The sequence below is a fragment of the Mastomys coucha genome, unplaced genomic scaffold (genome assembly GCF_008632895.1).
Source record: "Mastomys coucha isolate ucsf_1 unplaced genomic scaffold, UCSF_Mcou_1 pScaffold6, whole genome shotgun sequence".
NCBI lineage: Eukaryota > Metazoa > Chordata > Mammalia > Rodentia > Muridae > Mastomys > Mastomys coucha.
In genome coordinates this window covers 112,472,230-112,493,815 of record NW_022196912.1, presented here as the reverse complement: position 1 = coordinate 112,493,815, position 21,586 = coordinate 112,472,230, and the positions used below count along the sequence as shown (strand labels likewise).

Below are 21,586 nucleotides of genomic sequence, written 5' to 3'. Positions count from 1 at the left end.
TATTGGTGAAGGAGGAGCCCTCATGACTAACTTCCCTTTAAAGGCGCTGGCTTTTAATATGATCACCTTAGCTAACATCTGTTCCCCTTATGGAAGATAGTAAGCAGGCTAGACGGTTTAGTGGGTGAGGGTGCCGCCTGCTAACCTGAGTTCAGTCTCCATGACCCACATGATGGAAGGAGAGAACTGACTCTTACAAATCATCTATGAGCCATGATATGCTCATGTGCACGCATGCACATGCATATCTTCATGTGCAATGTCTTCAGGATGATTCTAGATTTGTTCTAGAAATGGAATTTTCTGTCCTCTTTGCTGCGCTTCGTGTCTCCTTTTTGTTGCTCCTCCTCATCCTGCCTCTCAGTGCTGAGCATTCTCTCAGCAATAGGATACCAGTGCTTTACTTCATGCTAAGTCACAGGGTATTGATATTACCTTAATATGTATTTTCCTATTAAAAATACATACCCTTAAAAAGGGGCAGAAGTCTCAACGTGAGGAGTTTATTTCCAAAAGGTGATATGTTTGAGCTCTGTGGCAGGCATGTAGGATGGATGCACGCTCCCCCCGTATGTGCATGTGGGGGCCAGACATTAATGTCAGGTGCCAACCCTGATTGATCTCCACCTTTTTGTTTTTGAGTCAGTGTCTCTCACTGAACCCAGAGCTAATCAGTTTAATTGTATAAATCAGCCAGGAAGTTCCAGGGACCCCCTGATCTTTGCCTTCCCAGTACTGGGATTATATATATATGTGTGCTCCTATGCCAGCTTTCTACATGGGTGCTGGAGATAAAACTTAGCTCTTCATACATGTGTGCCAAGCACTTTATAGAGTGTGCCATCTCCCAATCCTTTGATGATGAAATTTTTCAGAAGGACATTTTAAGAACTTTTTCAGAATCTCTAACGATGAATGAATGAGTGGTGAGCTTTAAATCAGTCACCCTATGTCCTCAGAGATGAGATCTTTTCTGATTGTTCCTCAGATCCTAGATTCTGTTTCTCTTTAGCTGATGCAGGGGAGATCCTCAGAGGGGCAATATAATTCATTAGCATGTGAGAAGAACCAGATGCATAGCTGGGTCAAAGTCATATTCATAAACCCAGCAGTTCTGGGAAGCTGCCTCCATTTCTTCATCGGCCAAAGGCGACAGAGAGCAAATCAACTGTAGAAAGTTTTGGTGATGGCTAAATAAAATAATGGGTAGGCAAGATCTTGGCCCAGAGCCAAAAACACAGAACTCAGATCTGCTGCCTCTCCTAAAAGGAGAATTTGCTGGCAGGCTAGCCACTAACATGGATTTTGTGCATGTGTGAGCTTTTCTGCAATGTCCCACACCCTTTGCTCCCTGGGTGCTGGCTGCTGAGCCAACCTCATTAGAATGTGCACCTGTCTCCTCAGTGGTCACCATGGAAACCCTGGAACTCAGCTTCTCAGATGTTTAGGTCTTCTTAACTCAGACACAGCAGCAGCTCTGTCTCCAAGGAGCCAACTGAACTCCTGGGAGGTGCTTCTTAGCTATCCGTGCAGCCCTTTGAGTTAGGAAAAAAAAAATGACTGTGGGGATTGAACCCTTAGAAGAAACCGGGTGTTCTTTAGAGCGTTCCCATGGAGAAATGACAGATTTGGCATACCCCTCCCCTTTTTTGGGTAGTTCCTCTTGGTCTCAGTTTCTTTGGTCATAGAAGAAAGACTTGGATTGCAGCTTTTCAAATCGCCCTCAGCAGAGTTAGCTATTGTGTTCCACAGGAAGGGAGAGCTTGCGATCATTTTAAGGCATGCCTACCAAATTGGGAGTGCACCCTGTTGCAATGCAGATCACACAACAAGTGGAGCATGCTATTTGCCTGCCTTGCGCTGCTTCCAGCAGGTCCTTCAGTAGACTCTTGGGCCAAGCCTCAACAGTTGCACATTGCACTTTCAGGCTGATGGCTGACTCAGGTCCTCACAGCACCATCCAGGAAGTCATCTAGGAAGGCAAGACAGATAGGTCTTGTTGAACAGGTGACATACAGGGGATGCATTTGCCAACTCTCAAAGGCTATGGAGTGGTGGACTTCCAGGAGGAATCTAAGCACATTTCTTTGATATACAAACAACTCATTGTGCAGCAGCTTGCTGTGTGTAAAGTTGTAGTAGAAAAACCTTCCACAGCCTTGACTACTTCTAGGGGTCATTTAAATATGCCCTGGTTGGACTCTCATTTGGTAGAGCTGCTCAGGGACACTGTGATGCTTAGGAATAAGTTTGGGCTACAAAAGCCAGGCTGTTGATGTTTGGATAGAGTAAGAACACCTTCATCTGTGGTTATTGGGACTAACTGAGAACTATAAGGGTCAGTTAAATGTCACAATGCTAGTGTTGTTACTGACGAGCTGACCAGGAGATGCAACATTAGCCATGTTGCCAAAAGGACTTAGTTTTCTCTTGAGGTGTAATACATCATCACAAACACATGATAGCACAGCAATAGAAACAGCAGCCACTTGTTCTGTCATAGGTCTGGAGGTCACAGATTTGGTGGGCTCAGGTGGGTTCTGGGTATCACACAGGGCCAAAGTCAAGGCGTTGGCCAAATGTGGCTCCAGGTCTGAGGAAGAACCTGCTTCCCAACAAATTCATGTGTGGGGAAAAAACCTAGTACTCACTGTATTACTTTTCCTGGGGTGGGTACTCTTTCTATTCACCATAGATAGAGCAATGCTAAACCAAAGTAATGATTCCATCTAAGCCTAAGTGAACCGGGGAATTTATTGAGGTCACTTAAGTGTGTGAGGGGAAGCATACAGAAGAAATGTGACTCAGGCAACTGCATGACCAAAACCCCTATCCTCGTAAGGGTGAGGCCTCGAAGCATATGGCAGAGCTCCTCACATGGCTTGCAGGCAGCTGGACTCCTGAAGAGTCTCCTTCCTGGGAGTTGCTTCCTGCTTATGGAACCTTGCGGGGTCCTCACACCTATTGGGGGTTTCGTGAGGCTTGTGATCCTCTCTGTTTCCTCGGCAAGGCAGTCTTCCCATCTGGAGAAGACAGCTACAAACAGAGTTCTCTGTGTTTGTAGGACAGAGAGGCCCATCTCCTTGCAGAATTGGAGCCATTTTCTCAGCTTTACCCAAATGCTTTGCTACATAAACCTCTTCAGCTTCAAAACCAAGGATGCTGGGTCCTCCTCACACTTTGCATCTCCCCGACTTCCACTCTGGTCCAGCCAGGAGAAAGTACTCTGTTTTTGCTGGCTCTGAGACTAGATCAAGTCTATGGGGATAATCGACCTTAAAGGTCAGCCATATTGTATCACCTCGATAAGTCACTGTGTCCCAGCGGCTGGGGATCAGAGTAATTCATCTTCTGGAGGCATCATAGACATTCTCCCTTCAACACACGTGGAGTTGTGGAATCATTGGTGGTATAGACCTTCTCCACAAGGACACTCTGCCTCACTGACCTTTGCTACATCCTGGAGAGCTAAATCTAATTCATCTCTTTACAGCCAGATCTTTGCGAACAGCAAAAGAAGGGCCTGAGAAGAAGGTGTCCAGGTTGATCAGGCTAAGTCCCTTGTCTAGTTGGAAAGTGAGGACAGAGGCATGTCGTGCGACATCGTGATGCCAGCAAAACAGGCACGCCCCCTTCATCCCCACATCACTGATAAACAGTGGCTGAGAATTTGGACACACATTTATCTCATATAGCAAGAAGCCTGGAGGCTGCTTGTTTTAAGTGGGGTTCACAAGCCACAATGCAGTGTCAAACATATCCAGAGTTTTGTTTGATTGGTTTTCTTGGCATGTCAGCTTTTCATCACAGGCTTGTTACCTCATGGTTACAAGAAGGTTACACTAGGAACAGATATTGTGGTTTCATGCAAGGAAACAGTGACACTTAAAAATATGTTATTATATCCATTTATTCTTTTTATCTATCTCAAAGACTTTATTACAGCAGTTTTAGATTTGTAGTAAAATTGAAAGGAGAGTATATATTTAATATTAAATATATTTATTATATATTAAATTATATTAAATATTAAACATATTTAATATTTAAATGCCCACGCACACACTAACCTCATATGATCAACACTCTCTAACAGAGTGGCATATTTTTGTTTCATTTGATGAACCTGCATTGGGGCATAATTACTTCTTGGTTTGTAATTTATATTAGGGTTCTCTCATCATGCTGTACATTTTATATTTGGTCAAGCATTCAGAGACATGGACGCACCATTATAGAGAAGCACAGAGCACGCTCACTGCACTTACAAGGAGAAGTCTCAGCTCAGGATCCCCAGGACACGTTCTCAACACAAAGGAGATTTATTTACCCCAGAGGGGCAGAGGGGCAGACAAAGACTGGAGACAGAGGATGAGGGAGAAGGTGAAGGGAACAAGGGAGGGGGATGGGTATACGTCCCTGAGGAGAACTGGACAAAGATAGAGAGCAGATAGATATGACACATAGGAAAATGGCATAGATGTGAAAGGGAAACCTAATGTTAGGAAGAGATATTTAATTTTAATTGGGCATGTTAATTAGAAGAGCCAAAGGGGGCTTTTGATTGCTGAACCTTGGTGGTTAGCATCAGGAGGAAGTAGCCAAATGAGGGAATAGACCCTGGTGGCTAGCTTTATAAATTCAATCTAACAGCTTTTAGCAAGGCAGAGGGAATGGGAGAGAAGGGCCAGATCTGCCAGAGCCCTGCTTGCCACACTCCAGCTGGCCAGAGTCTCTTCAGCACTTGCCACCTGTAGTCTGCCTCTTCACCTCTTTCTGTCTTTCTGCATAAACCCTGAAAAACACTGATCGTTCCCTTCTACATTTTCCTGAATGCTGCAGAGTTGGAGGCATACAAATGCAGAGTCCTTTCATGGCTTCCCTCTAGTTAGTGATAGACAATCACTTGCTGTCTATATAGGTATTTTCTTCAGGAACTCTCCTGACTTAATAGTTCATTTCTCTTCAGTGCTGAATGATTTTTTTGGGGGGGGGGGAGGAGTGGCTATTTGGCTTATTAATCCATTTACCAACTGAAAGACAGCTTTCTTTCACCCTACTTTGGGCAATATGAATAAAGTTGATGGAACTACCTGTTTTTAACTCCTTTGGGTAAACACCAAGAGACATGATCAGTGGGTTTGTGAGCATCTTTAATGTTAAGAAACCACTTTCCCTGCGTTCCCAAGGCAATATACCATTCTCCATTTCCAAAAAGAGTAAGGAGGATTTACTCTTGCTGTTGCCTCAGTTTCTTGGCAGCATTCGGTGTTGTCTGTATCCATTCCAGCTACTGTGCTGTGCTAGCTCCTTATTTGTATTTGCAGTTCCCAAATGACGTACGACATGGGACATAGTCTCCTATGCTTATTTGACAGCTAGTAGATCTCTATATCTTTGGCCCATTTCTTTTTTTTCCTTTTCCCTGTTTTTTGGTGGTGGTGGCGGCTTTGAGACAGGGTTTCTCTGCATAGCCTTGCCTGCCTACTACAGGTATAGAGCTGTACATGTGTGTTGCATGTGTGTGTGCTGTGTACATATGTGAATGCAGGTGTACACATAAGCACATACCTGGGTATATGTTTAGAGTTTGATGTCAAGGGTGTTCCTTTATTGATTTCTGCCTTATTTTCAAGGCAGGATGTCTTACTGAAGCTCGTACTTGCCAATTCTGCTAGACTCGTTGGCCAGCAAGGCCCTTCTCCCATCTCTGTTTCCTAAATACTGGGATTATAGTGATCTGTGTCCTGCCTTTTATATGGATACTGGGCATTCAAATGCATATCCTCATGCTTGCATGGAAAGCACATTACTAACCTAGGCATCTGCTAGCCCTTAGTCCATTTAATCAATCAATCAGTTAATTATTAATTAATTTTTGTATGTGAATGTCAGGTTGTCTCAGTCTCATTTACTAAGAGGACCATCTCACCTCTATTGTTGTCAAAGATAAATCGGTTATCTTCATTTGTGTCTATTTCTAGCTTCCCTACCCTGCTCATTGCTCCCTCCCATCTTTCACAAGATTGCACTCTTGTTTAGTGTGGCTTTGTACTAAGTCTTGAAGTCAACTAAGGTTAGCTCTTCAACTTTCTTTATATCTCTGGGTATTGTGTTGAAAAAGATTCTTTCTGTCTTTCTCAGAGGTTACCCTGTATGTGTGTGTGTGTGTGTGTGTGTGTGTGTGTATGTATTGCATGTATGTGTGCTGTGTGTTCATATGGGCATGCGGGTGTGCGTGCATGCATGCTTATGCATCGGTGATTTTTTTTTCTTTTCCTGTCTCATCAACTGGAAATGGATTGTTTGACCATTCCCAGCTGTAAGAGAGGTTAGGAGGGCAAGCATCTAACAAAGGGCAATTGGACTGACATTGACCCATGATCTTTGATCTCTCAGCAGTCTGTATCAGTACCCTCTGGAAACCTCTTAGACACAATTGTTCATTGAGGGTTTGGAGCCCAGTGGTCTGTGCTTACCAAGCTCTCTGGGTAACCCTGATGCTTGCCGAATTTTGAAAACCCTAGGGAAAGGGGTGTCATTTATTATCCCTTGGGGTCGCACACACTGCTTTAATGGATGGAATTAGATGAGTGGAGAAGGTAGGGTAAGCAAGTGTTGGGGTCTATTGGTGTCAGTCAACTAGAAGCCATATAAATCCCTCTTCAGGAAACTATCCTTTCCCCCTGGTTGTCACAAATTGATCCTTGAATCAATTGAGACAGGCTGGTATATGCTCTAGTAACAAACCATCCTGGCTACTCCCACCCATGCAGGCTTGAAACCTAGACAAATGTCCGGGCTATTAGGTTTGCTATGATAAGAGACAAGCTAGAAGTTTAACACTGGCTTTTAAGAGTTTGGGCATCCAGGGAGAGGTCATTGTCCTGAACTAGTCCCTTAACCCCAAAGGTTTGATTTCCAAGGGTGACAGAAAAAATTGTGAATATCGAAATGATATTGGCATATCCCTTGGGTTGCTCTACTGGACTCCTTTAGGATGACAAACATCCTGGGAATTTAGATACAGATGGCCTGGGCATTAATTTTTGAGAAACACTATTATTGTGAGTCTCCTTTCCCATCCAAGATAATTGAGCCCGCAATCCATGAATCTGCCAGCCTGAAGCCATGTGTTAAGTTAGTAGCACTGTCTAGATCTGAACCAGGTATCCTGTTAGGCCTCTTCTAGTTGAGCCAAAAATATTTACTGTCAGTTACACTGTTTTAAACCACACCATGAAGCCAATGTAGAGTTTGAGATCTTTTAGCATATCTTGCTAGTTGAGTAAAAAATACTTTCCTCTTCCATTGCAAAGTGGGGAATCTGGGCAGTTAGCAAGGAAGAATAATTATTTGAGATTAAGCAGGCCCAGGGCCAGATCCCAAAACAGTCTCCAAGTTAGCAGCCTCTCTCCCCTGTGGTGGGCGGGCTGACCCTGCCAGGAAGGCTGGCACCATTTGAGGAGATGCTTCAGGGAAGCTGAGTCGGTTTGGGCTCAGATACCATTGTCTTGCTCTGAGCTGCGCTTCAGCCTCTGGGAGAAGGCAGCTACCTCTCTCCATCAACTGAGCAGCAAGCTTTCCGGTATTTCTCCTAAAACAGAGGGACACACGTTTTTCTTCCTTAGTCAGGGTTTCTATTCCTGCACAAATATCATGACCAAGAAGCAAGTTGGGGAGGAAAGGGTTTATTCAGCTTACACTTCCACATTGCTGTTCATCACCAAAGGAAGTCAGGACTGGAATTCAAGTTCAAGCAGGTCAGGAAGCAGGAGTTGATGCAGAGGCCATGGAGGGGTGTTCCTTACTGGCTTGCTTCCCCTGCCTGGCTCAGCTTGCTTTCTTACAGAACCTAAGCCTACCAACCCAGGGATGGCACCACCCACAATGGGCTTGGCCCTTCCCCTTGATCACTAGTTGAGAAAATGCCTTACAGCTGGATCTCATGGAGGTGTTCCCTCAACTGGGTCTCCTTTCCCTGTGATATCTCCAGCTCGTGTTAGCTGACACACAAAACCAGCCAGTATACCTTCCCACACCACAAGGATAAACCAAAAATGTTTATTTGTCTTTTGAGGCAAAGGAATCTGGGTACAGCTTACAAATGATACACTGCCCTAGATTTGTGACCATCAGATCTGTGGTTTTCAGGAAACGACGGGTGGGAGGGAGGCAGAGTTCTGGAATGTACTATCACTTGCTGGGGCACAAATCGAGAAACAACTTAGGAGAATGCACTCAGCAGGGGCTTTTGTCTCTTGAGGACAAACCTAGCAGCAAAAGAATTAACCTACAAGGATTATTTGTCTAAAGCAAATGAAAACCCATGGTTTGGAATCAGTTTTATTTTCAGCTCTGTAGGTTCAACCATAGCATCTGATTCCTGTTAGCGGTGACAATGCCGTATGTGCCAGCATTGTACCTAAATCCACAGAGGACGAGGGCAAGGCGGTGGGCTGAGTTTTTAGTCTAAGAAAAGACTGACATTCGGTAGCATAGAAAAGATGTTATATTGGTGAACTCCAGTTTATACCTTGGTGTGAGAAGGCCTGTGTGTGTGTGTGTGTGTGTGTGTGTGTGTGTGTGTTTGGGTGTCTATAACACACCTGCTCTCCTGCTCTAGTGCATAGAACACTTTATAAATTAATAGAAAGTACATATGTAGGACTAATGTTATATAGTGTGAATTTTTTTTTTTAATTAGGGAGAAGATTCTGGTGTAAATATAAACAGCAGCTTACTTTGCCTAAGGGGCTAGAAGGAGGTAGGAGATAATTGTTTTAAAATGAAAAAAGAAGAGACAAATAAATTTAAAGCCTTAATAATCAGATCTCTCCCAAATTAGTTTAGGGATACTATCTAGCATTAATGGCCATCCCAAAATGTGCATTTGGGATGGCCTACATAAATGACAACCATGAAGCAGACTTCCCAGATTTTCTTAAGGATTGCCTGTGACAGTTTTCCCGTGGACTGCTCTTTCTCTTCCTCCAGTGCAGGGCTGCTTATGAGGTGGGAGAGAAAGGCAGGAAACTTACAGCGACATGAGAAGGAAAAGGAGCCCCCCTATCTCGGACCCTTACCAGCAAAGAACCAGGAATTGCATACAATTAATGCCTGCTTAAGGCCTCTGCTTCACTACAGGTCTGCAATTCTCTAGAAGTCTCACCAGAATTGCATTGCACAATCCTCAATGGTGCCTACTGGTAACTCATTAGGTTATCATCCATCCAAGGTGCCCCAGAGGCACTTTGTAGTCAGAGAGAGAAAGAGAGAGAGAGAGAGAGAGAGAGAGACAGACAGACAGACAGACAGACAGACAGACAGACAGACACAGACATAGACCCAGACACAGAGAGACAGAGACAGACAGAGAGACAGAGACAGAGAGACAGAGACAGAGACAGAGAGACACATACACAGAAAGAGAAAGAGACAGAGATAGACAGTGACAGAGAGACACATACAGAAACAGAGACGTAAAGAGAGCAGAGGAACCAAGATACAGAGAGAAAAAAGACAGAGACAGATAGATACAAACAAAGAGACAGAGACATGTAGAAAGAATTTTCTTAGTAACCCTTTAAGATGTATCTTGAGAGGCACCAAAATAGAATATATATGTATACACATATGTCATACATATGTATACATACGTATTTATGTATATATCTATATATATTAGACCCACATCTCAGTATGTCTTTCTTTCTGAGTGCCTCTTTCTCATAATCTTCATACTAAAAATCAATGTGAAAAGTGTCTTTTAATAAATTGTAACTCTTTTTACAAAATCTTGTGTGTGTGTGTGCACATGTGTGTGTGTGCATGTGCGTGTGTGTGTGTGTGTGTGTGTGTGTGTGTGTGTGTGTGCGCGCGCGCACGTGCATGTGTGGGTGCGCATGTGTGGGTTGAGATTTCTAGTGGATCATGGGAACCCCTCACATGGCTGCAGCTGTGTCTCCTTTCTTCCTTGCTGCTGCTGCTGCCTTCATCTCAGTAAGATTGACGTTAGTCTGTGTAATTATTTGGTGTAGGGTTTCCCTGTGCCTCACTGGGTGGCTCTGCTTTCTTCATTTTATCCCCCTCTCCACAGTTATACTGCTTCCAGTGTCTCCAGACACAGTAACAGCTATTGTCATGGTTTGCATATGCTTGGCCCAGGGAATGGCACTATTTGGAGGTATGGCCTTGTTGGAGTAGGTGTGTCACTGTGGGCATAGGCTGAAGACCCTCACCCTAGCTGCCTGGAAGTCAGTTTTCCACTAGCCGCCTTCAGATGAAGATGTAGAACTCTCAGCTCCTCCTTGCACCATGCCTGCCTAGATGCTGCCCCGATACCCCTTGATGACACTGGACTGAACCTCTGAACCTGTAAGCTGGCCCCAAATGTTGTCCTTTATAAGACTTGCCTTGGTCATGACGTCTGTTCACAGCAGTAAAACCCTAACTAAGACAACTGTCTTAAGATAAATTCTCCCCAGTTAAGAGCTGAGGGCTCCAGTGGCGAGAAAGGGGCCAGGGCCATTTGCTTCGCTGTCCACAAAGTACATATCCTAGCCCCTGACAGAATTTCCACATCAGCTCTAGTGTCTAAGTGGATGGTGCTACCCATTCCTTTAGTGTCAGCACTAGCACTACCAAGAACCCTCCTGTCCCAGTTGGGTCCTTAAAGAAAACACTGAAGAGGACTATGGGAATGAGGTCATTTTTCACCGAGAAAGGAAAATGCTGGAGGCTTGACTCTGATGAGTAAGTTAGAGAAAGCTAGATGGTTCAGCTATGATTCTTTAGCAGGGAAACATCTCAGCGTTCCCTTTAGGTGATGGGGAATAATTTAATGTAATATTCTTCCATGTTCTCAGTTTGTCCTTAATAACTGGCCAGTGTCCGCTTGGCATTTTCTGTTGCTGTCTGAAATCACTTCAGGATTTTTTAAAAAATGTATTTAAAATGTATCTTTCCTCTTCTGTAAAGAGCAAAGTAATCAACCCTGAACAAAAAATAACAAAGTAAAATGTTTCTAGATAGTGTTCGGCTATTAATTTTCTCTCTCTCTCTCTCTCTCTCTCTCTCTCTCTCTCTCTCTCTCTCTCTCTCTCTGAGAGAGTGTGTGTGTGTATACATGCACATGCATACACATGTGCACACACATGAAAGTATGTGTTTTTCTTCACATTCATGGGTGTATGTGGATCAGCTGTTGACTTTGGGTGTCATCCCTTTGGAGCAATCACCTTATTTTTTGAGGACCTGGAGCTCCTCACTGATTAAGACTGGACCACTGAGCCTCAGGGATTTTCCTGTCTCTGTTTCCACAGGGCTGAGATTTCAGCGATGTGCCACCTCATCTGCTCTTTACATGGGTTCTGGGGAATCACAACTCAGGTCCTCATGCTTGTGTAGTAAGTGATTTACTGAGTTATTTTCCTAGCTCCAACGGTTAAAGGTTTTAAAGGTACCTTAAACATTGTCTCTCTTTCTGGCAAACTTTGCTTGCATGGAACTGGGATATCTGATTGTTTTTCAGGTCGGAAAATCTTGGGTGAATCTTTCTGTGTAGAGCCTAGGGTTTGTCCTTGGCCTAATAGAGTTTGGCTGACGTCAGACTGAGTATCTGGTACGTCAGAATTGGTGCTAGCATTACTCATCTGTTTTGAGGGTGTGCTAGGCTGTGGGATGCTGGCTTTACCCAGAATAAACTATATGTCTCAAAGACGCCATCACTATCTTTCTAATTTATTGAGATAAGTGTATTTTGCCCAATCCTGTGACTTATCCAATGTCTACCCAGTCAAGAACCGATAAAGAAAAGACACTGGCCCAGGTTCCTTTACCCTAGAGCACATACATAGCCTCCACCAGCCATTCTTCCTTTTTCTTGTCAGGGTCCTTAGTGTCTGACGGCCCACAAGAGTCTGAAGGTTTAGTGTGATGTGGGGACAGATAAACGTGGACACTTGAGAGCAGGTTGATATTGGCCCTGCTTGTATGTGTTTTCAATTTACTCTCTCATTATGTTGAATTGGATCACAGCCTCTGATTCTCTTCAAGGACCTGCTGAATCTCACTAAGCGATTCACATTTAGTATCTCCTTGTTCATCTCCTCTATTGTGGAGTTTAATATAGGCTTTGGACAGTCCTTGCTCCTGCTGCACATGCCATGTAACCGACAAAGTGGACTGACACGAGTGGAGACTCTAAAGTCCTAATGCTTGGTTTGCTCTGATCTGCTCCTACAAGAGTACTTCGTGGATGGAAACATCTTGTACTTTGTTTCTCTAGTCCATTGCTCCGCTTGGTAGCACCTCCTCTATGAAATCAGTTTTTACCTGATTTCACCTCCCTCCGGATCTTACGTTTTAAAGTCTAAAAAGGAATTGAGTGAACTTTTTCTGTTTGCTGCTCCCTAAGGGAAACTTGTACAAATTTATCCAAAAGCATCATCCAGCAGAGGGACCCATCTAGAAAACTGTATGGGAATTCACTCTCTCCTACGCCCTGCCCATCTATGAGAAGATTTGCTTCTTAGAACCCTCGGAGTCTTATTAATTAAAATGTTTTATATCTTCCCAATTTGGGGCTACTTAAAATCCAGGGATATATTAGCTCTAACCCATGGTAACCTGTATCTAAAATTAACAGCAACTCTTGAGTTATAAATGTAATAAGAGAGTTTTATTAGCATTCACATTTTTACTGGTACCATAAAAATCAGCCTAACAGGTAGATAAACTTTATGTTCTGTCTTTATCACCAGTTTTCATGGGCTAGTTTGCTGTTCTTCGAGGCACTGACTTAATAGAGTAATAATCCTTAGCTCCTTCAAAGAACTCATTATTTGTTTAGATTGTATTCATTGATGTGAAAAATCCTATCTATCTATCTATCTATCTATCTATCTATCTATCTATCTATCTATCTCCTATCTATCTATCTATCTATCTATCTATCTATCTATCTATCTATCTATCTATCTCTATTCATCCTCAATGAATCTTAACCTTAGTTTTTTGGAGTGGACCTTTCATTGAACCCAGCGCTTGTCACTTTTCAATTTGGCTAGACTGACTGGCCAGTTGAGCCCCCAGGGATTGTCCTGTTTCTATTTTTCAGGTTCTAGACTCCTAGGCATTCACTGCTGTGCCTGGCTTTTACATGGGAGTGGGTGTTGGGAATATGAAGTCGGTTCCTCATGTGTGCTCAGCAAGCCCTTTACAGACTCAGCCATCTCCCCACAACCCCCTTTCTTTTTCTGTTTCTTTTTCTTGTATATTTTAACATTTAACCTCATGCTAATTGTTATAGCTTTGGTCTGGCATGCTCTCTAGATGCTCATGAAGTGAAGACTTGCTCTCCTAACAACAGTATTCAGAGATGATTCAGAGATGCCTAGGGCTTGAACATCATTGATGGATTAATTCATTGATGGATTCATAGGGACATGACTTTGGAGAGGTCATCCTGTCCCTCTTGGCTCCCTTTCCCTTATTGTCTCATTGATGCTGTAAGGTGAGCAACCTTCTTTCTCCTCACTTCTGCATGAGGTGCTGCCTCACCTCTTACTGCAAGAAATGGCACTGGCTGACTGGAAGTGGGAGCCAAGATAAACTTTTTCTTCTTTGTTTTTATCAGCTATTTTGTCACAGTGACAAAGAACATACTGCTTCCGTGAGCCAACTCACTGGTGTAGGTTACAAATCGATGCACGGCTATTGAGACTGCTTGTCTTGGACCTGGGCACTGGGTGATCTAGGTGTTTCCAATAGCGTGGGCACTTAGGGAAATTTCTAAGTGACTGGTATGTGGAAGAGCCACTGAAAACTTCTGGATAGCTTTAGGACTTCCTTTTGCCTTGCGGAAGGAAAGATATTGAGCATCTACATCATTATGGAGAGATGTCTTGATGGTCTGAGCTGCTGCTTCGTGGGGAGATGAGGGCATGACAGGCATATTCAGTCACACCGATAGTGCAGGGCTGCTAGTAGACTACTTTCACTCTCATTTTTAATATTTTTTATGTATATGTGTATTTATGTTCCTGTGTGTATGTGTATGTGTGGGTGCACAGGCGAGCATGCACACATGTGGGGATGTACTTTTACATGTGAATGCAAGTATGTGGAGGTCAGGGGTCATCTTTGGTTTTTTTCACAATCACCATCTACTTTAATTTTTTGGCACTGGTTCTCTGAACCTAGAGTCTGTCAATTCAGCTGGCCAGCAAGCTCCAGGAATTCTCCTGTCCTCCTGCCTTTGCCTCCTAAGCATTGGGCTTACAGGTGTGCCCTACCACACTCTGCTTTTTAGTGGGTGCTAGGGGATCTAAACTCAAGCTCCCAGGCTGTTGAGCAAACCCTTTCTTTACTGTCTCCCAGTCCCTGGAGTGCTGTTCACTGGAACTGAGTCCAGCCTGGGACATGAGTACCCTGCGGAGGAAACACTTTGTATTTCTGGGGCAATGCTCTGCTCTGACATCCCTAGGAGGGGCTGCATTTGTGCACCATAGCATGCTTTACTTAGTGGCTCTAGCTATGTCTTGGATAGCTTCTGCTGAAGTTTAGGCTCTTGTCAGCATGAAGCCATAATGCTCAACTTAAGTGTGGTTGGTCCCCAGGGGCCTGAGGTGCTGTTTTGAATAACTAGAGTTCTCTTGTGCATCAAGCTTTGCCTGGTAAACAACATCTCCTTTGCATTGTATTGTCTCTTTTTAATTATAAATAGAACATTCATTAACATCACTTAAGAGCAGATCATTGGCTGGTATCAAAACTTATGTTTTGTGGGGCTCCATGAATTTTATTTTTTTTAACATTGGGAAGGGATTTTTCACACTATAAAAGCCGAGTACATTGGCTTTTAAAACCAGTACTCTGTTTTTGTTTCATTCTCATGTTTTTTTCCTCATAAAATTAACATTTAAAAATTACATTTTGTGTGTGTATGTATGTGTGGCATGTGTGTGCAGTGTGTGTGTGGTGTGTGTGTGGTGTGTGTGTGTGTGTGTGTTTGTGTGTGTACACTCTATGCTCACATGGAGATAAGAGGCTAATTTGCAGTGTTTTTTTTTCTCCTTCAACCATGTAAGTCTTGGGGATAGAACTCAAGATGTCAGGTAGAGAGCACCTTACCTCCTCGCTGGCTGGATAGTCCCATTTGTTTTGGCCATGGTAACCTTCCACTGAGGCTTTCTTTTCCAACGAAGTCATCCTGGGTGGGGTGCTTTGCTGTTAGGTGGCTCTGCAGTTAGAGTGCACACTGCCCTTGCAGAAGGCCTGGCTGAATTCAGTTCTCAGCTCCCATGTTGAGTGACCTAGAACCAGCTATGAACTCCAGCTCCTCCGGGGGATCTGGCACCCTCTTCTGGCCTCCACAGGCACTGCATACATGTGTACATCCCCACATGCAGACACATAATTAAAAATAAAAATAATCTTGAAAATATCTAAGGTACTAGTTAAATATCAGTTTTATTATTTTATTGTAGCGATGTAACACAGCATGAGGTAAACCACCCCAGCTATTCTCAAGTGTCCAGTTCAGTGGTAGTAATTGTGTTCCCATTACCGTACAATGGTTGTCAGTACCCATTTCTAACCATTTTTCACAAATCAAGCTGTAGTCATTAGGCAATAATTTACTGTTTGTTCTTCTTCCCTCCAGCCCCTGACAGCCACTATGTCCTTTAAAAATAGTTATTCTTTTACTTTTATATGTATGTGTGCTTGCCTGCGTGTATGTCTGGGCGCCATTTGCATATGGTGCTCACGGAGGCCGGAAGCCTCTGCGCTGTGCTAGACCAGAAGGGGATTTTGTGAACTCTAGCTTTTAGGCTGAGCATTGGGTTGCATCTGTTGTACCTTGCTAATGGATCATGATCTTCAGAGCACAGGGCTCTCAGACTCTGGTGCCCTGCAGTGCCTGCTTAGTGCCAAGCACAGTATATTTAGAAGTGTGAACAGTGTGTGTTCACAGTGTGGACAGAGGTGCTCAGTAAATACAGGTTTAATTGATTGGAGACTAAAAGGAAATGAGCTACACGTATAACCCTCATGCTATACCCAGGGAATGCTGGCTACAGACTTTTCCTGACAGATTAAACAGAGAAGAGGGGTTTGTGTGGCTATCCTCTGGGCTGCCCTTCTTAGGAGCGTGTAGGCATGTAGAGTTCTCAACTTGTAGATTGTAGACCAAACAGAGGGTCTCCTAAGACCCTCTGAAAACAAGGTTATATACACCACACAGTAGCAAAATTACAGTTATGAAGTGACAATGAAAGTAACTGTATGGTCAGGGGTCACCACAACACGAGGAACTGCAGTAAAGGGTCACAGTGTTAGGAAGGTTGAGAGCTGCTGATGTAGAGGGAGCCACAGAAGGGACAGTAGCACAAGGAGGTAGACTGGCAGGCAGCAGGGCTTACGCCTTGGACAAAACTGCAGTTGTCAGCCATTGCTGTGGGAGGAGAAACTACGTGAGCCTTGACTCAGAGAACTCTGGGAAGTTAAGTAGGGAAGGAAGGGCACATAGAGCCGGTTGGTTGTTAGAGTTGATTGGCTTCTCAGGTGCTCCATTCCCTGCCCTTGCATTCTGCAAACTCACCTGTCCTTCCCTGTTTCCATCTTTTTATACAGAAACCCTACTACCTAAAGAGATTCTGGGGGAAAAAACCCAGAAATTTACTTTAACCACCAGCTGATTGCCTCTCAGCTTGTTTGTGCTTTTGTTGTGCCTTAAATACAGGCCACTTTGCAATTTTGTAAACTATTTAAAAATAGTACCCAAAGACAACCAAAGGAGGAGTTAAATTTCTTCTACAAAGATCCTTCCCATTGCAGTAAGGAACATGGATAAGGGATTTTGCTGAGGTCAAATGCTGCATTTTCAGGGTTCCCTTGCAAATTTCCATCATTTCTCTACTTACCTATGTTCCACTTGTTTCTTTTCACATTCTGTGGCAGAATTTGGAAGGAATTTGGCTGTGAGCAATAGCAACCATTCCTCTGCATGAGCCTCGGCAGTGGTTAGAAGAACTGATAGGGAATTGTTACCGTAGGTGTTGAGCGTCTACCAATGTACTCCTGGATCTGCATACTAGGCACAAATAAGTGTGTGTGTGTGTGTTTGTGTGTGTGTGTTTGTGTGAGTGTGTCTGTGTGTGTGTTTGTGTGTGTGTTTGTATGTGTGTGTTAGTGTGTGTGTGTGTGTCTCTGTGTGTGAGTGTGTCTGTGTGTGTGTTTGTGCGTGCATGTCTGTGTGTGTGTTTGTGTGTGTTTACATATGTGTATTTGTGTATGTACATGTGTGTGAGTGTGTCTGTGTGTCTATGTGTGTGTTTTCATGTGTGTGTTTGTGTGTGTGTTTGTGTGCATGTGTGTGTGTTTGTGCGTGCATGTCTGTGTGTGTGTGTGTGTGTTTGCATCCCATAGGCCTTTCCCTTCTAGAGATGCTGCTGCTTTGTAGATTAGTTCAGACAATTAGAAGCAGGGATATGCATCACCCACTTTAAAAAAAGGAAAAGGAACTTCTGTGCGATTTTAAAAATAGAGTGCAAGAAGCTTTGGTGTGCTTTCTTGAAAAAAAAAAAAGAATTTTACTAAGTACCGTAACAGAGTTGGCACCAAGAGTGAAGAGGAAAGCAAATATCAACATCTAGAGTGAAGTCCGTGGCATATAAATGCCATATGGTGTGCTTGCAGGGCTACTACTGCTGTCTTGGTAGCCATCCTGACAAGGCTTCTTGTTTTCTCCCTCTGATGCTCTTTAATCAAGTCTCATTCCCTCTTTGCCCATTGACTCTGCCATAAGAATGGAGGGTCTCTTGCCCGCTAACCCTTGGGAGGCTTGTCAACCTTTTCCTCAAGGAAGGGGGAAAGGAGACCTGTCCAGATGGTTACGTAAATATGGGACACCTGCTCCTGTGAGCTGCCGTCAGATGGTTTTCGCAATTGCTGGGATTGTCTCCTGCCTAGAAAATGGCCGTGCATCCCTTCCTGCCTATTTTATTTAATGTTCACAGCAATGGCAGCGTGGTGGGGACTGAGGTATCCTGAGGAATTCTTTTCAGAGTCCTAAACTGAAGTGAAGCTGGATTTCTAACCTTTCTACAGAAAAGAATTCTAGGATGAGTTCACATGAAGCAGAGTGGAGTTTAAGAGGAGATGTTAGCATAGCTTTTAAGCATGGTGGTAACTAGGCACTCAAGGAAGTGTGGATGTGGGCTTCTCAAGGGGAGTCACACTTAAGTGTCTTAGAACTATTATACATGCACTTTAGTTTCCTCTAAAGTTAAACCCATAATGTTTGTTACAAACTGTATTTATGTGTGTGTGTGTATGTGTGTGTGTAAAATGTGGCTCCAGAAATGTCTTGGATAGGATTGAAGTCTGACAAAACCATAGGTCTTGAGGGTTGTACAAGGAGGTAAAGACTTGGTTTTTACTGTAAGTGTGTGTGTGTGTGTGTGTGTGTGTGTGTGTGTGTGACATTTCTTTGGCTTAGAGCTTGGAGATAAGAACAACTATACAGTCTTAACCATGGGCTATTGATGTTTTAACATTCTTATCAGGAATATATTTCAATAAAAGGGGTATTGTCTCTGTGCAGGCGACACAGAGACACCTTAGCTGGTGACTCAGTCTAGATGCTGGGGTGCAGGAATCCTTTCCTGACCCATTGCTACAGGCACAAGTCTGAGTCTAGTGTGCAGGGGCCAGAGCTTCCTGGTTGTTGTGCCTCTTTAAAATGACTTTTGTAGAGACATGGGTCACAGGTGATGAAGAGGGAGATCAGAGAAGCCTGGGGGTGTGTCACATCCTGTGGCCTGGCTCTAAGAGGGCAAAAGGGGAAAAGGAGTGAAGCTGGGCCCACGTGGTCTTTTATGGGTTCTTAAGTTAGTACTCACCTCTTGCAAGTTTGCAAACTTTTGGGGGCATACTCTCTTGTTTGAACGAAGCCTTTGGTGTCTTGAATGAGAAATATAACTGGGAGTCTCAGGAATCTGAACACTTGTCCCCCCAGATGGTGGCACTGTGTGGGGAAGCTTTGCTGGAGGGAGTGTGTCACTTGGGATGCATCACTTCTAGTTGGCCCACTGGGCTTTGCGTGTTTGGTGAAGCGTTGAGCTCCTAGTTGCTTACCCCTGCCGATTGCTGCCACGCCATCGCTCTACGATGGACTTTCATCCCTCTGAGACTATAAGCTGACATAGAGTCTTTCTTCCTTAAGTTGCCTTGGTCATAGCATTTTATCACGGCAACAGAACAGTAACCAGTGTAAAAGTGCAAGTGAGCCAGTAAATGTGTCTGCTCTTCCAATTGCTGGCACATTTCCTCTGTTCATCTCTGGAATCTCCTCCTCGTTATCACTCTCCTGCCTCACCATGCCCCCTCCCCCTCATTTTCTCTATCCTGCAGCGATCACACATCTTTAGTTTTTATATTTCTAGCAATGTCTTAGATTCCAATTATTCAGATTATTAAATTTCATGCATCAGAAAACCACATCAGCCAGATTTCAAGTAAAGTTCATGTTGACAAAAAAGTTTTAAAATCATCTTAGGCACATGGATGTTTTGTCTGCACTCATATCTGCCTGCCTTGGTGTGCCTTGGTGTCCACAGGAGCCGTTATATCCCCTGGAACTGGAGTTAAAGAGGACTGTGAGCTGTCATGTTGGAACTGTGAATCAAAGAACGAGTTCTCTTAACTGCTGAGCCATCCCTCAAAACCCCATGAATAAATATTTTAAAAAGCTTTTCACGGTGAAACCTCTTTTCCAGAGGAAGAGCCTTGAGTATTGTGTTTGGGGAGAGAGCTCCACTTGACCACAGAAAGTTCAAAGAGCCCCGGTGTTTACAGTGGATGTCTCAGACTCTGTCCGGGGATTTGTGTGATATTTATGATATTTATGATTCACCCCTCGCCCCCCACAACACCCGCACACACACCTGCCTCCTACTCGACGTCATTTCTCCAGTTCAGTAGCCCCAAACTCCCATTGCAGCCTACCTACAGGTTCAGCATCATTTGTGTGGTCCTCTTGGAGTTGTGTAATTGACACTTGCTATGCCTGTCAGCCTAAGAACTGTGTGATATCAGACACCCCCACCCCCTCTGCCCTGGTTGCCATACTGTTTACAGGAGCTGCCACAAAGCTGGCCACTCAAAGAACTATTGATCCACAATTGGGGAGTTAAGTAAAAGACTATTATTAGATCTAACCACACATATCTTGATATAGAAACTGATGTCATATGCAAATCAATGCCAGTAGAGGGAGAGAGATCTTTTTTTTTTTTAAAAAAAAAAACTTTTATTGCATTATGATGAGAAAAGTTACATGATTTCAATTTATCTGAATTTGTTAACATTTAAAAACATTTCAATTAAATATAATTGAATCACATTCTTGTTTCCCTTTTGTACCACCGCTCCTCCCAGAGACCCCCCTTCAATACCTATAATATCTTTTTTTGTCATATTCCTTAAAATTTATAAAATATTATAACAATAAAAATAAGTATTATAAAAGTTGTTTGATATAAAACAACAATCAATTTAACAGTCTTATGTAGATGCTCGTCTACAACAATAGTGAAAATACATTTTTCTCAATATAAATTTTCAATAACTCCAAACATATTAACTGTATACTTAAAAATAATTCATCACTACTAGTATTTTCTTAAATGAACATGAATATATAAAGTCTTTTTGTTTGTTTTGTATTTAGTAGAGTTTAAAATCTTGGCTCTTACTGTGGTACAAGCCCAAAATAAGAACAAGTTTTAGACTTGGATTTCATTGTAATAAGGCTGTACTTCAATGACCCTCACATCCCCAAAGGATTTTACCTCCATCATAGCTAAGTTCATATGCAAATCAATTGGGGGTCCAAGCTGTAGATTTTCAAAGTCATTCACCAAATCTTGCAGGCCCCAGGACTCCTTGATCCTGGGGAGCCAACTTTGTGAGCGCCAGCTGTTTTTCTCCAGTTTATTCCATGGCCTAAATGGGCTTTGCGGGCTCACAAAGTTTATCCAGCAGTCAGTAAACTCTGGGAGATCCATGACGTCCGCTGAGAGTTGATAGTTCTGCTGCGCCAAGGAATGAATTGTAGGTGATATTTGGATACAGACTTCTTGCTATGGTCAAAGCTAATTGACTTGAGTGAGTGACTTTATTCTCAGCCCACAGAGAACAGGTTACATTCATTTAAGAAATGGTGTAGGTATTAAGATGGTCTATCCATAAAGTAATTCACCAACTGTTTCAATGAACAATGGTTCTGCTTGGAGGGTGGCACAGACATTAGGTGAGGGTAAGAATTTGGTTCATTAGCTGTGATAATTTGGAAAAGCATTCATCTCAGAGAAAGAGTAACTTATAAAGTCCTCTTCTTTAAACTTGATACAAGAGTTACAAATGTCAAGCAAAGCATTCAGTTTCACTTTGTTGTTCTCTTACAAGCTACCTCCCTAGTTAATCATCTATGCTTCTTTTGGGTATATAAGTACTTTTGAAATAAATAAGCTGTTCTGAAAACCATAGTATAGTGTAAAAACATGAAATAAACAATACT

At 43.2% G+C, this 21,586-nt stretch overlaps 1 protein-coding gene across 6 annotated transcripts in view; it reads left to right on the top strand.

The window, feature by feature from the left end:
- Kcnk10 (potassium two pore domain channel subfamily K member 10) overlaps positions 1–21,586 on the top strand; it is a 139,303-nt gene that overhangs the window by 87,785 nt on the left and 29,932 nt on the right. The gene's annotated exons all lie outside the window — the stretch shown is intronic.